The sequence below is a fragment of the Moschus berezovskii genome, chromosome 19 (genome assembly GCF_049115385.1).
Source record: "Moschus berezovskii isolate FMDL1 chromosome 19, NW_MosBer_1.0, whole genome shotgun sequence".
Lineage (NCBI taxonomy): Eukaryota > Metazoa > Chordata > Mammalia > Artiodactyla > Moschidae > Moschus > Moschus berezovskii.
Window position 1 is genome coordinate 18,920,873 of NC_142478.1, and position 17,094 is coordinate 18,937,966.

At 37.4% G+C, this 17,094-nt stretch overlaps 1 protein-coding gene across 5 annotated transcripts in view; it reads left to right on the plus strand.

Moving 5' to 3' along the window:
- The window catches only part of INPP4B (inositol polyphosphate-4-phosphatase type II B), an 894,316-nt gene that overhangs the window by 840,507 nt on the left and 36,715 nt on the right, over positions 1-17,094 (plus strand). The gene's annotated exons all lie outside the window — the stretch shown is intronic.

Here is a 17,094-nt window from a genome sequence, read left to right on the forward strand (position 1 = left end):
CCCAGTGCTGTACAGTAAGACCTTATTTTTTCTTTTATGGTTATTTTAAGGTTTTTTTCTTTTTCCTGATACATATTTTACTGGAGGACCAAACATTTAGTAACTTTACTGCATATCCTTGACTTTGAGCTCATGACATGAAAGATAAAATAATTTTAATTATTCCCTCTATTCATTTTAGGCAATAAAAAATGTGACCAGATTTTGATCTTGTGAATGGAGAGTATACTTCATTAACACATTTAAACCCAAGTTGAAGGGTTCAGGTTCTTTCTTAAAAAACACTTGAAGAGTACTGTTCCTTTATGTACAAGTCCTTATGTGTACACATAAAATAAAACTAAGTCTTTATCCAAACAAATGAACTGTCCAAAAAATGGCAACAAACAGGTCATCCTACCATAGCCTTGCAGGGTCTTCCCATCTTTAATCTCTTTCCTAAAATTATTTTCACATCACTCATTGTAAAGATGGGATAATGGATCCTTTAAAATGGAGAATTAATATGATCACTCTGCCGACATTTAAAATGTTCTGCCTGAAGTCATGTTTCCTGATTCATTTCTACAGTAATTAAATCTAAAATATAAGCCATAATGGGAAGGAAGAAGTGCCTCTTTCCCAGGGTCTATCAGCAAGGACATACGTTAATTAGAAACTTTAGGGAACTTATCTCTTTCCTACAAAGACTGATTCAAAAGCACAACAGGAAACATGGGACAGGCTCCCAGACTGCAAAAAGGAATGTCATATGATGCGCTGAAAAGGCTGCTTCTTATCTGGCATGTCATTAGCTTCACTTTTCTTTTACTGCTGTGGTCTTTCCATGGTGAGGTGATGCTTGCCTGTGCTCTTTCTGTGCTGTATGTTTTCCCCGCTAATGAGAGGTTTCTGAAGCCCTCTCGTTTACCCTGTTTCATATCTCTTGCCATTTTCTTTGTTCAGTGGAGTTCTCCCATAATTTTTGGATAAGTGTATGAGGATGTCTTTGAGGCCTGACATGAGCATCTCAGCCATACAAACACGTTTGGTTGTTAGAAAAGACTTTTTTCAAAAATTATCTCTCAGCACTCACAGGAAAGATTCAGGATCTGAGCATGAAACCTTCTATTGTGCATTTAAGAAGTACAGATATCACTATGGATGGAACAAAGATGCCAGGTGTGGAGGGCATGGCATATACTATTCCAGGTCAGAGACCTCAGAGGACTGGAATGAGTCAACCAACATAAAGTAATTTGGAAGTTGAATTTGTTATTTGTTTATTTAAGATAGAGGTAAGAGAGGACCCTTAAATTAGAAAGGTATTTTTTCCAACTGGTAAATAAAGGGTGTATCTGTCATATACATGTTGAAATATAAAACTAAATATTTTAGTAAAGCATAAAGACTGGAGGAACTAACATTATATGTCAGTATGTTTGCTAATGACATAACATTTCTGGGGTTCAGTTTTGGATTTTGACCTATGGTAAGGCACTAGAAATTTAATCCAAAAATATTGAAGACCATGACAGCCATATCCCCACTACTTTGGTGACACACACACACACACACACACACACACATACATACATGTAAATTTCCCATCTGACAAATTTAGCCTTTGGTTTTTTGTACATGTGAGTACTGTGTGAGACTGTGAGGACTTGGCTGTGTGTGTGTGTGTGTGTGTTTAAGGGGAATAAGATATATTATTATCTTAAATAACTTCCATACTTTCCCTTTTTGGGTACCATCTTACAAGCCCATAGCTTTCTAAGTTCTGGCCACAGGGCAGAGTAGATGGGAAGAAGGGACTTGGGAGCCAGTTGTCCTGAGTTTGAACCCAGGTCACATTAATCTCATCCTGCCTTACTACCTGAGGCAAGTTGGTACCTCATTCTCCTGCTTATGTAAAACAAATATACTAATGATAATAGCCCTTCTTAGGAAGGTCTCAAGGATTAAATGAACTGGTATGTGTTACATGATTAGAACAATGCTTGAGAATAATCACTGGATGGTGTTTGTTAGAAAAATAAATATCAAGGGTCTTGATCTTCCTGAGACAATCAAGTCTAGGCAATTATGAGCCTTGTATATATTTGTGAATATATTATGACATACAGTTTGACTCCAATAGCATATATTAATATTAAAGTCTTGTAAATAAGGTTTCACATGCAATGTTTTATCTATTTAAGAAAATAAGCTATTTAAGTACCACCTTGAAAATGTACATGTGCTTACAAATGCTAATTATGAGTGGATTGCATTCATTAAAGTTAGTCTAGATAGGTTTCTTATAAATATTTTATGTTAATGTATATTGTTGTATGCCCTTACAAATAATCATAGAATTTGAGATTAAGGCATCACCTTAGAAATTTAGTCAAATCTACTTCACCGTAAGAATAAAAAAACGGAACTCTGTAGAGTGTTTTGGCAAAGACTACTCAGAAAGTACTAGAGCTGGCACTAAAACACAGATGCATTAGTTATATTTTTTTACTGTGCTGTTCAGTAGGACCTTGTTTGCTTTAGTTATATTTAATGTTATTTTCTTTATACCAAGTAAAACAAAATGCTGTCACGTAAAATTATTTGGTTATGTATCTGACTACTTCACATCTGTTAGTCAAAATATTACTTAAATCATATGTCATAAAAATTACATTCTTTTAGAAATTTGAGACTGTGTACCAGACTAGAGTATTCTGACCAAATTCTGAGATTTGAAGAGAAAACTCTAATTCTAGAATGCAAACTTTTCGCTTTCAGCCTTACCTATCATGTTCACTATTGTATTAATATCTGGGCATTGAGCACAGTGTGTGTGTGTGCGTGTGTGTGTGTGTGTGTGCGCGCTCAGTCGTGTCTGACACTTTGCAACCCATGGATTGTAGTCTGCCAGGCTCTGCTGGCCATGGAATTCTTCAGGCAAGACTACTGGAGCGAGTTGCTATTTCCTTCTCCAGGGGATCTTCCCAACCAGGAATTGAATTGACATCTCTTGAGTCTCCTGTATTGGCAGGTGGATTCTTTACCACTGGTGCCACCTGAGAAGTCTGGTCCAGATTGAAATAAATATACACAGTGGCTGAATAAATGAAGAACAATATAAATATTAATATGAATACCTTCTGTTGCCTTCTGTTTTTCAGAACTGTGTAGCAACTTTTCCATCTCTTTTTAAAATTATGTTTTCAATTACGTTTTGAAACTATAGTTCAGTTTTTTTATGTCTAAGCCTTATTTCCTGGGGTTGCATTTGACTCTCTGTAATTTAGTGTCAGTCATTGATTAGACAGAAGTCGTGTTCAAACAGTTCTATCCAGTTAGAGGCTTTGTTGATGTATCTGTGTGTTAATTTGGAAACATATTCCAGTTCAAGAATTTTTGTATCCATCCTACCTTTTCTTCCCACCAAGCCCTTTTAGGTCCTAATACTCAACCCAAGATGTGTGGAAATTGATCAAAGCCCTCCGTGGCCCTCTTGCTGCCCAGGGTTTCCTTTCCCCATTGCATTCATGACTAGTCCACTTGCTCTGGGGAGTGGCCCAAATGAAAGTGCAGCCTCAGGTCAGCTGTGAGGATGGCTGAAAGCATTTGTTTGCATGGCAGCCCACTCTGGTACTCTTGCCTGGAGAATCCCATGGACAGAGGAGCCTGGCGGGCCACATGGGGTTGCAAAGAGTCAGACATGACGAAAGCAACCTTAGCACAAGCACGAGGTTACTAATGCTTCTGACAGTGCTGGAGTGTGTGTGATTTTCCACTCCTCTTCAAATGCACTCAGAGCCCTGGGGCAACAAAGTTGTTGGTTTCCATGGCAACCCCACTCTGGGAAAGGAACAAGGAGTGGGAGTAGCCCCAGATTGGAGAACCACAGACTGGCTCTATTCTTCCCTGCTGCTGCTGCTGCTAAGTCACTTCAGTCGTGTCCGACGTGTGACCCCATAGACGGCAGCCCACCAGGCTCCCCCGTCCCTGGGATTCTCCAGGCAAGAACACTGGAGTCGGTTGACATTTCCTTCTCCAATGTGTGAAAGTGAAAAGTGAAAGTGAAGTCGCTCAGTCGTGTCCGACCCTTAGCGACCCCACGGACTGCAGCCTACCAGGCTCCTCTCTTCTTCCCTACCAGTCAGCAATTTTCCAAATAGAAACTCTTTTCTACTCATTGCTTGACTTTGGCTGATTATTCGGGTCCTTAAATGATTGGTTTGGACAGTATTTTTCAGTGTCATAGTTTTGGGAGGAGGATGAAGATTTGCAGAGCTCTTCGTTCTGCCACCTGATCGGAAGTCCTACCCTTCAAACAGTAGGCTTTTAGATGCACATTGGAACTGCTTCAGAGGCATTTAAAAACTATATATATTTGGACTGTGAACAGTTTATCATTGAGACAGAGACAGAATTTTTAAGAACTTTATAAATATTCTAGGACACAATCCTGGATTAAAAAAATAGCATTTTAATGGAGTTTGATTATATTTTAAAAGTATTAAATTGTTTGTTTTATTTCATATCAGTTGTGATTTATTTTATGTTTGAATTATTCTAACCACCTTTCAGCTACTTACTCTGGATATTTTTAAAAGTTCATCAGGGTTATAATACCATTACTGTTTTGCTCATTTTATTTTTTCCCATATCTATATTTTACTTTTTTATAGTGCTTATTTCTATAAGTTTCAAATTACTTATGGGTGAGAGAAGTGTTATTGATAAATAAAGCTTCATCTCCCTGCTTGTTCAGAAGCCCTTTCACCAGAATAAACTCTATGCGAGTATGGATTTTTTTTCTTGTTCACCTCTATATTTCCAGTACTAGAATAAAGTCTAGTTACGGTAGGTTCTCAATAAATATTCAATGAATGAGTGAATGAATAACATAGGTTTCTAAAATTTTCAGTTCCTGTTAGGAAGTTTTGTACATACATAGGCAGTTGGAAATAAGCAAGGGAAATGGTATATCACTCAGTTGTGATATATTTATACGCAAAAGTTTCACAAGATGAAAGTGAAAGTTTTAAAGAGGTTTGGATACAAATTCGAAAACAAACAGGCCACAAACAATCTACCATCACAGGCTGAATCTGTTATTTTAGAAACAGACATGATTGAAATAAAAAGGTGTTTATTTAGGGCTGCAACCCAGGAGACGCAAATTCAACAAACAATTGTATTGTGCTTTATTGTTGTTTTTATTCATTGAGTCGTGTCAGACATTTTTGTGAACCCATGGACGCCAGGGTCCTCTCTCCATGGGATTTCCCGGGCAAGAGTACTGGAGTGGGTTGCTGTTTCCTTCTCCATGAGAACTTCCCAACCGAGGAATCGAACCTGCGTCTCCTGCTTGGCAGGCTGATTCTTTACCTCTGAGCTGATTCTTTACCTCACAAGCCCTGAATTGTGTCCTACCAGACTACAAAATAGAGGAGTTTTTTAAAGGCAAAAACCCACAAGGTTACAGTTAGTCCCATGAGTTGTTTATCGAGAATTATAGTGGGAACTGGCAAAACAAAAGAGACAGGTTTGTGTCAGGAAGATCCCCTGGAGAAGGAAATGGCAACCCACTTCAGTCTTGTTATCTGAAAATTCCCATGGACAGAAGAGCCTGACAGGACACAGTCCGTGGGGTTGCAAAGAGTCAGACATGATTGAACACTACTGTATGTGGCAAGAATAAGTGTGCTTGTTAAGCGAGGATTGGTTGGCATCCAAAATGGTCGCACAGTTACAGGAGAGACCCTGAGACCATAAGGTTGCAGCTGACAGGTATTGTTCTGAGTACGACTGGTGGTGTTCTTGGGTCTGGTATAGCTCAAAGAAAGTTCAAGTTCCCAGTGGTGCAGAGACTTGTCTGACATTAGATTCTCAATGGTCATGTGATTCAGTTTTTGTTTGCCTGTACCATGATTATTCCATGACAGTTTCAACTTGTCATTGTAGCCTTTGTCCTCTTTTCAAATTTTTCAGACTCTCTCTTTTCCTACATATCCCTTATTACTTAACAGCCTCATGCTCCCAACATGTGCCACTATTTACAGTCTGTTTGACTGAAGTGGCACAAAATCCTCTTCCTATTAGGAAGCTGATGAGGAGTTGGGGTAGATATGACTCTGTAAGGCACTCTTAGCAATTGCCTACATTATAAAACCAAAGCAGAGATTGTCAGAGTCCCACCACAGACTAAGATCTGGGATAGAGCTGGGATTGAAAGCCACTTGACTGAAGTCTGCCTCATGTAAACCAACTACCCTTCAGTAACTGACTATAATGACTTTGTGATATGACTATAAACCTGCTGTATCTATCCTTTCTTTGAAGTGTATGTGTATTGCCAAATTCTTCCTTGATATCTGTAGCAGAAATTTATAAAATGATGGCTGAATAATCAGCAGCATTTTTATTTTTAAATAGAAATAAGGAATGAATGCGGTCGGAGAAGGCAATGGCAAGCCACTCCAGTACTCTTGCCTAGAAAATCCCATGGACGGAGGAGCCTGGTAGGCTGCAGTCCGTGGGGTCGCTAAGGGTCGGACATGACTGAGCGACTTCACTTTCACTTTTCACTTTCACACATTGGAGAAGGAAATGGCAACCCACTCCAGTGTTCTTGCCTGGAGAATCCCAGGGATGGGAGAGCCTGGTGGGCTTCCGTCTGTGGGGTCACAGAGAGTCGGACATGACTGAAGTGACTTAGCAGCAGCAGCAGCAGTGCCTGCACTCACTTGTTTGATACTGAAGTCACCGTTGAATGCTAAGAGCTTTCTTGTCCCAATGCTTTTGCAAAAAGCATATTTAGTAGGACCTTTCAAACATATTTGATTAAAAGACGGTTAGGATTGCATTTAAAAATACATAATTTGACTAGATTATTAAATGTCACATTTTATCCAAAAATAGTTGTGTTGGGAAATTTGTCACTTAAAAGTAAAGTGAAAATGCCTGTTCTCTGTTACTTTCCTTTAAGAGGAACTATAGGATTATGTGTGTATGCAGAGTAACAGTGTGATTCCATATTGTTTAGTTGTCAGTCTGTAACTTTTATTTTCCTTATTCTGTATTGCTCTGCAATCTGTCATTCTATAATGACTCTAAAGATAGTTGATATGCCTTTAGTAAGATTAATCAGGGTATATTTCAGCATCCAACCTATTTATCCCTCTTAAGATACAGGGCTTTAATCATTCTATTTTAGTAAATATTTAATTCACAAGAGAGAGATTAAAAGGCCCATCAGCCTTATTGAGTTTTATCATCCCGTTGAATGTCATATTCTCAACACGAAATTTATGTGTCAGGGAGCGTAACTTATGAAATGTTCTGCTTTATAAATAAATGACCTCAATCTACTGATGTCAGTACAGGTTTTATTTCTCATGACTTACTCTCTTGTGGGGTTCACTTTCAAGTCATGGAGATCATTTGTGTTTAGATAGAAACATGTCTTCCTTCCTTAGTCTTCTTTCCAGTTTGCCTTTTTTTTTTTTTTTTTTTTAGCTTTTGTTTGATTGTACTAGTCAGAGAAGAGCTTCCATTATTCCATATTATCCCCTAATTCAAATATTGAAGTGAATAAGAAGCATTGCAGACATGGGTAATTGTAGCTTTCAGTTATCTCTTGACTATTGGAAAGGGACATGTTTGTGTAGAACAGTACAAGTGGGAACAGTTTCTTCATTATCACTTGGAGTTATCTCTTCCCTTGAGAGTTTCAGTGGTGTGTCTGCCGCATTATTTCAGCCTGTATCTGTGACAAATCACAGTAATAAGCGCAGATGAAGTCACCATCTTCTTAGGCTTGCTAATAATAGTGTGAAAACTTACACCACTTAGGATGTCATTGTTTCAGCCGCTGCTAAAGCAAAAGATGCTGCAGAGTACACTTCTATAAAAATCATGTTGGAGCAAATATCTCCTAATAAGATATCCACAGATGACCCACCAATAAAGAACTGCTCTTACTGCAGAAATCAAAGAATGAGCTACCAAAAACATTCAATTTCCTAAACAAAATGTATGTGCTAATTTTAGGCTATCTTCTTCATATATTTATATGTGTTAGGTTGTTTTGCTACTAAAAGTAGTCATTTTCAGATTTCTTTCTTTTCCCTAATGTGTTTTGGTATTGATATTTAATTTTGTTTTCAAGTACTAGTCACTTGAGGCCCTGTGGGTATGGAGTTTAACATTCAGAGCAATTACCAGTTTTAGACACACCTTTCCAAATAAGTCATTTCTCTCAGTTTCTCAATTATTAACTAAGGACTTAGATAAATAAGTCTATAGAATGTGTTTATTTAATTTAATGACATGAAATATAAATGAATCTAATTTAAATAAGTTTAACTTCTGCCACAAACATGGATTTTTAAAATCAAGAAGGCCTGTGATTAAATCCTTATTCTGGAAATTATTTTCTGCGCAGCTTTTAAGTTAATTAATCTCCAGGCCTCAGTTTGCTTACCTGTAAACCAGGGATAATTTCTCTCTCTCTCTCTCTCCTGGAGGCATCGTGTTAAATGAGAGCAACTATTTGAATTCTCTATGCCTGGCAGATATTAGATGCTCCACTTACTAAGTGTTCATGCTTTCTGCATTTTTTTTAAGCTACCCTGTGTAACCTTTCTTGTCCCATGTTTCTCTAAAATTGTGCCTGCTCTGAGGTTCCTGAAATTGAGGAATTCCCCAGGTGTTCAAGATCTTAGAAGAAAACTCCCAGGATTCCTACTTGTTCTAAAAGGCTTAAACTCCCTCAGTGACTTTGACTGACAGAGTTCAGCTAATAACATCAGAACAATCTAGGAGCATCTGAGTGCAAAAACAGGAGTTTAGTGTTCATCGGTGATCCCCACAGAGCAGTACCTCCGCATCAGCCAGTGAAACTTGGGAACATCCAGCTCCCAAATGCCCACAGACTTGACTCAGTATCCAGTAACGACTGAGCCAGGCCCCCACCTCAGGAGATGACCTGGGAAAATATTGTCATCAGCAGAAATATGTCTCCATCATAGTCACAGTCAAATGTAAACATTTATTGAATACTGTGGCAGAGTCCCGGGATAACCAAAGGGAGACAGAAGCTTATAATAATAACAACTAAAGAGTCAGTGAGTTCTTGCTGCACACTGAGAATTACATGAAACATGCTCTATGAGGAACCTTTGCTAGTCACCACAATGAGAATATGAGATAGATGAGGTCACATACTTAAAACTATTATTATTGGAGTGGATCAAAGGGGAAAAGGAATCACTGTGGGTTGGAGTGGTCCAGAGGAAGGTAGAATTTGTATTGTGTCTTGAGGATTAGTACAATTTAGGTAAGTAGCGAAGAAAAGTTAAGAGTTCTTGACTAGGGAGATCTAAGTGGTCCAGGCTAAGACTATTATTTATTAATTCCTCACATTTATTAGAGGGTTTTGTTTACAAAACTGTTCTCATGGTGTGTGTCACATTCAGCAACTCTGTCCTCAGCTGATATCATGTTTTTTGAGATCTGTGTTCACGTATAAGGTCTGCTGTTTCCTTTTCATAGCTGTATAGTATTCCTTTGTGTGTAGAGATCAAAATTCATCTATTCTTCTATTGAATTTTAGATTGTTTCTGATATTTTGTAGTATATAGTACAAAACAGTGCAAGAGATATATTCACCTGTAAAATTATGAATATGTATAGGGTACATAAACCTATAAGTGAAATGGATGGTATTCATATTTTCAATATTACTAGGTGCTACCCAATTGCCTATACTAATTTATATTCTATTAGGCGAGTGCATGCTTCCATTTTTCTACATGAACCTGTATTTGTACTATGAGTTTTGTTTTTGATTTTTTTTTTTGTCTACCAATCCAATGGGTAATAAATGATATCTTGGCTTAATTAGTATTTCCCAATAATATATTGAACATCTTTCTAAATATTTCCTGGCCATCCTGGTTTTCACGCTTGATAGCTGATCTTTATTATTTCATATAGTGGGGGTTTGCATATAACTGGGACTTTCCAAAAAGGTCCCAACATTTATAAAGCACTGGTTTATTGTATTTAAGTCAAGTTCTAGAAAAGAGGGTTTCAGAAGTGGTAGTTTTATAAAAAACATTTTTATTTGTTTTGTTTATTTTCTTTAAAAATGAAAGCACAGTGAAATAGGACAGAAAAATCTCTTGGGTTTGGAAAGTGAAATGCACAGTGTTTTGACAGGAGCCTGTGAAGTGATCTGAGACTTTTTAGAGCTCCCTTTTAGACAAAGGAAGGAAACTTCCAGCTGAGACACAGCAAAAACCTATTGGCGATTAGGGAGATGATTGATGCTTTTGCTCTTGGAAAATGAGGTGTAGCAGAAACTAGTCCTAGAAATGGCTTGTTCTTAATAGAGAAGCTAGAGATACAGGCAGCCCAGGTCTGAATGATGTGTGGACCATGGCTATGCTGAAATCCAGCAAGTTCATCTATGCTCCCAGGAAGTTGAAACACAAGACTCAAGGAAGCTAATGGTGTAGCCTCATATTGTTGAACTTGAATGCTGTGTTAGAAGAGAAAATCAAAGATATGTATGGACGTGAAACAAATATTGTAGTTCTGTCTCAAATCCTATTTGCTTTAAAGTTTACAAGTTTATTGCTGCTGTTGTTCAGTCGCTCAGCCGTATCCAACTCTGTGACCCCGTGAACTGCAGCATGCCAGGCTTCCCTGTCCACCATCTCCCAGAGTTCGCTCAAAGTCACACGCACTGACTTGGTGATGCCATCCAACCATCTCATCCTCTATCATCTCTTTTTCCTCCTGCCCTCAGTCTTTCATCCCTCAAGCATCAGGGTCTTCTCATGAGTCTTTTCCAAGTTTGTTATGGCATTCCATCCCATACAATAATGCTACCCAAATCTCAGTTATTCATTTAACTACCGAATGATTTTTCTGCAGCTGTCACCTGAATAGACATTTGTTGTAGTCTTGACCAGGGCAAGGATGTCCATGAATTCATGCACTTGTTATGTTTGACCTAAAGCACATGAGAATAAATTCGAAATTATTAAAATCATGACCCAGAGGGAGGATAAGGGGAGGAGGGAGGTGGGAAGGGGGTTCAGGAAGGGGAACTCATGTACACCCGGGGCAGATTCATGTCAATGTATGGCAAAACCAACCAATATAATATTGTAAAATAATTAGCCTCCAATAAAAATAAATAAAAAATAAAATAATTTCTGATAAAAAAATAAAATCAATGTATTGTCAGTGTACTGCATAAAAATTCCCGACTTTGTCGAATTCCTGACTTACTATATTCAAGAAACACTTTCGTTAAAAGAGTTTCAACTCTCCTTCTAACCTGAATTTTGATTGTAGAGCCCCAGTCACTAGCCCAGGGAAACAAACTGAATGTCTTCACAGGCTATCTAATGAAAACTGGACTGGGAGGTAATAGAGTTTATGAAAAGAGCAGTCAAAATATTGCAAACTTTTCTCCTGATCAGTAGATCACAGATGACCGAGTTCAAATGCCCTGTGTAATACATTTGTATCTGAGGATAATGATCTCAAGTCCTGTGGGCAAAAATATAATATGCACAATTACACCACATTCTCTTCCATTCACTGAGCCCATCAGAATTTATGGGATTGTGAGTGACATCTTTATAGGGATCAAGGGTGTAATTTATAAAACATATCGTTTACAAAATTGGTAGTTGATTAGTAAGAAGTCGCATGTGATACTTTTCAAGTATCACAGAATTGTTTTGGGAATTTCACTGCCCCAAATCGTCTAAAATCTAACCATCAAGCCAGCATAGTAGAGAGCAGGATGTCACGTTAAGTAAAAACATTCTTTGTTTCACTTTTAATACAATATTTAATAACTTACATGAGATATTCAAGACTGTATCATAAAATAAGCTTTTTGTTAGATGATTTGTATGCCACTGTAGGTTAATATAGGTGTTCTGAGTATGCTGAATGTAGTCTAGGCTAAGCTATAACGATCTGCAGGTTAGATGCATTAAATGCAGTTTTGACTTATGACATTTTCAGCTTAAAATGAGTAATGTAAGTGTTCTGGGCACTTCAGATGTATAGCATTCTTTTATAAGCTTTCTATTTGTAATATAGTGGCTTCATTTCTGGTTCAGTTTTATGACACAACCCTTGCCCTGTATAGCTCTTTCTCACAACCCATTCTTGATAACTTACTACATTTTATGTATCCATTTAGATTGCCTTAAATTCTTTTTAAAGCAAGATGGGATGTAAATACTTAAGAATAAAATCACATAAAGCATTCCTTATCTACTAGGCTCAAGACTTTTCCTAGATCTGCTCTTAGCACTCATCAGATCAAGTTGAATAATATCGATCTAGAGGTTTTTTTTTTTAACTACAAAAAAACACCAAAACTAGTCTCTTACACACAAGTATCTGAATTTATGTCTTTTCAAAGTGATGTCTCTCCTCTCAACTATTTGAGAAAATAATATTTTTGTATGCCTCAGAGTTTGCAAATCACCTTGACTGTTCTGTTGCTCTAGAAAATAGAAATACAATAGATTCATCGGCCGTTCAGTTTCTGTTCCCCAGTTTAATTTTATAACAAACTCAGAGGTGGAATTTTATAACAGTTTTATTTGATTTTGTGATAAAGATTTTTTTCTTTTGGAAAGACTAGAACAAATGAGAAAAAGGCTTCTTAGAGCTGTCAAGAGATATTACTTTTGCTAGAAAAAGATGGGGAAAATGCCTTCCCTTTACAAGAATGAATTGATTTTATAGTCGCTGCTCTTGAAATAGATACATTTATTGAAAATTCCTTTCTACTGCTTTCCAGTTCAGTTCAGTTCAGTCGCTCAGTCATGTCCGACTCTTCGCGACCCCATGAATCACAGCACGCCAGGCCTCCCTGTCCATCACCAACTCCTGGAGTTCACTCAAACTCATGTCCATCGAGTCGGTGATGCCATCCAGCCATCTCATTCTCTGTCGTCCCCTTCTCCTCCTGCCCCCAATCCCTCCCAGCATCAGAGTCTTTTCCAGTGAGTCAACTCGTCGCATGAGGTAGCCAAAGTATTGGAGTTTCAACTTTAGCATCAGTCCTTCCAATGAACACCCAGGACTGATCTACTGCTTTCCAGTCCCTATTAAAAAAAAAAAAAAGGAAAATCACTTTTCCTATAAAAAAGAAAAACTCCCATGAATATATGTAGGGTATGTATATGTGTGTGTGTGTTAATCACTCAGTCATGTCTGACTCTTTACAATCCCATGGACTGTAGCCCACCAGACTTCTGAGCCACCAGGGAAGCATATATACAGGGTCCATGTGATCAAATATTACATGGTCATAAAGTAGAAGGGCAACTTAGGAAGCTATATAGACCTGCCGTGGGTTCAGCCTGATCACATAAGAAATGTGTGGAAAGCCCAGACTACAACAAGCATTTGCTGACTTTAATCTTTTTCCTCTGTGGTTGGATTACATAAATATGATTGATTTCACTGTTTATGTTAATAACTTTAAAGTTGCTAATAGAGTGTGTGGTTCCTGAGCAGATAATAGATATCCCAGATAATGGGAAATTAATTCTAAATCATGAAACTTTATTTGGAGGTTAAATAAATCTATTTTTAGAAAGTAATGCTGTTTGATATTCATGTAGTCAGTTATAAATTTAAAATACAGTCTTTGAAGTTCTTCTATAGATTGCAATCTTATGTTACTAAGGTTATAGTTTCAGATCATAATGGAAGATGGAAACTATTTTGTTTCTATTTATGGCAAGATAAAAGAAAACCATTTTTTTTTGCAATCTGCTTTACATAGTTTTATGATAAATGTGTGTATGTTTATTTTGCTACCTTTGCTAACATTGCTTGAATAAGAAAAGAAGGAAACACTAACAATCTTAGTACAGACACTGGAATGAAAGGAAGAGAAATATACCATACTTTAAAAAGGGGTGAGGATCTGGGGGTGTTGATTTAGTAGTGCTAATAAAAAATGAATTTATGTGTATACTTTTTTTAAGTTAAATTTCAAAGTTATTCCCTTTGAATATCCATCTCTCCACCTAAATGTTAAAATAATATTAGCACATTTTGCCAATATGTTGCTGAACTCTGCCAATTTCCTCCTGAAGTTTTATTAGTAAAGAAACAAAACTTTGATTGAATTCATTTTATCACAATCAAGAAAAAATGAAACAAAAATATCTTGAACAAATCTGGACCTATGTGTGTGCAAGATGCAGGGGAAAAATAAGTTTTCTGATTTATGTAGATAAGAAAGAAAGAAAGAAAGATACCAGCTCACTTATATCCTAACGTTTGTGACCCTATGGACTGTAGCCCACCAGGCTCCTCTGTCCATGGAATTCTCCAGGCAAGAACAGTGAAGTGGGCAGCCATTCCCTTCTCCAGGGGATCTTCCCAACTCAGAGACTGAACCCAGGTGTCCTGCATTGCAGGTAGATTTTTCACCATCTGAGCCACTAGGAAAGGTTCTGTACTTGTATCTAATGTGATGGTGAGAACAAACATGCTGGAGTAAAACAGGACATTCCTGCTTGATTCTGAACTGATTCGACTGTGAGAAGATATACTTCTCTGAGCAACAGTGAGAATGTATACTGGAGCAAGGTTAAATCTCTGTGTTTGAGGGAACAGTCTAAATCCACTTCAGAGAACAGACTAAAGTCACTTTTTTTTGGTCAAAATGAGTTTGTCATCCTTACAAAACTTATGATCCAAATAAAATAAAATAACTGAAATGAAAAAGTAAATGGCAATGAACTTTTTTAAATATTACTCTTTGACTTACTTTCAAGGCCAAAAATATAGATATTAAACAATATATATATATGCTTATATATACATATACATATATAAATTATTTAATATTTGCTTTGCTTGGACCTAATTTGATTTTGTTTGTAAATTGCATCTTGATTCAGATGACCTGGGCTTCCCTTATGGCTCAGCTGGTAAAGAATCCGTCTGCAATATGGGAAACCTGGGTTCAATCCCTGGGTTGGGAAGAGCCCCTGGAGAAGGGAAAGGCTACCCACTCCAGTATTCTGACCTGAAGAATTCCATGGACAGTCCATGGAGTCGCAAAGAGTCGGACACGACTGAACGACTTTCACTTCAGGTGAACCAGTCACTGTGACTTGTGAGAGATATACCCATTCTTACACTAGTGTTTCAATTGCTAAGTTTAATATTAAGTAAAAAAAAACATTCATCATGTTATGTCTCAAAATGAGACAAATTGATAAATGAAAATCATATCTTGACACATCAGCTTCCCCTAAATATTTACATGGGTTGGTGAAGGACTGCAAGCTTTTGGTACAAAATAGAATGTTTTTCAAACCTTGATTATTATTCTCCTAATAATTTTCAAACCACTTCCAATTCTGTGCACTTGTAACTTTTCGTACTAATGGTATTTTAAGACTCAGCATTTGGAAAGGACCTTAGAGATTACCTAGTGACCCTGCCAACCAAGGCAGGAATTCTTTATACAACATCCCTGACAGATTGTCAGCTAACCTTTACTTGTACATGTCCAATAGTGGGGAGGTCCTTACTTTGTGTATCAACCCATGCCATAATTGGACAGCTATACGTTTTATAAAATTTGCCTTCATATTTAGCTGAAATCTGTCACCCTAGAATTCCCGGTCATTAATCCACTCATCTGGCTAGATCAACACAGAGTCAGTATTTACTGTCTTCTGTCAGCCTGCAAGTATTTGAAGATTGTTGCTGTGTTCTGCTTAATTGTTTGAACCCCCTTAAGATGTAAAACTAGATGTTACTCCTTCTGCCCTTCCTCAACTATATTGCCACTATCTCTCAATGCATTCTTTTTTTTAATTGTGATATAATTGTTTTGCAATGTTGTGTTAGTTTCTGCTGTACAATTAAATGAATCAGCTGCATGTATACATTCATCTCTTCCCTCTTGAGCCTCCCTTCCACCCTCATACCCATCCCGCCCCTCTAGGTCTCTTCAGAGCACTAAGCTGAACTCTGTGCAGCTTGCCACTGTCTGACTGTTTTACACGCAAGTAGTGTGTATATGTCAATCCTGATGTCCCAATTCTTCCCGTCCTCCCCTTTCTCCCCCGACCCTCGCCGTGTCCACATGTCCATTCTCTGCAGTTCTCTACATCTGCATCTCTGTTTGTGCCCTTCAAGTAGGTGCATCTGTACCATTTTCCAAGATTCCACATAATGCCCTATGTAAATGGTTACAAGCAGAATTCAACACCATGTTCTAAATGTAATATGGAGAACACAGAATAAGATAGGACAAAGTCTGCATTTTCTTCCCTTCATCGCTCCCTTTCTTCCTTTCTTTATATAATGCTGACAATCTACCAGGCACTTTTCCAAGCACTTCACGAATATTAACTTCCCAGAACTTTACTTTATAGCCTAAGGATTCAGTCTTAAAATGAGAAAACCTCCCCGGAGGGGCTGAATGACTTGCTCAGTGGCTCACAGCTAAGGAACATGTGTGAGGCCATCTGACTCCAGGTGCATGCTTCTAAGAGCCTAGGATGTCTCTCCCGATCTGTATTTACTTCTTTGTTCTTGGATCCATAAATTTCATGACCTTTATAAAATAATTTTTTCTCATTGTGTAATAAATTGAAACATGTAGTCCTTTTTCATATATACTGCTCTCTAGCAAGCTTTCTCTTGAGCTCTACTGGGATAATTGATATTTTGCAGTGAAATTTAAATATATATATTTTTATTCTTGTCAGCCTTACCTCTGAGATAAGTATAATGGCCCAAATAAGTATGGTGGCCATATAGCTTTCAGAAATGGGGCTGAGATTTATAATAGAATATACTTCTAAACAATGATATCTAATTAATAGGTACTTTATGGACTTTAAAATTTTATATAAATAAGAAAATGAATATTTTAAAAAGATATTCATGGAAGCAATCTTTTGGATACAGTGAAATACCTACATTGAAAAATCACACAAGGTGTAAAACCAAAACTTACTCATGTGTAATAGCATGTAATGACTCTGAAACCAATTTGTGGTTGATTGTTGGCCTAACCAGACCACAAAGTCTTAA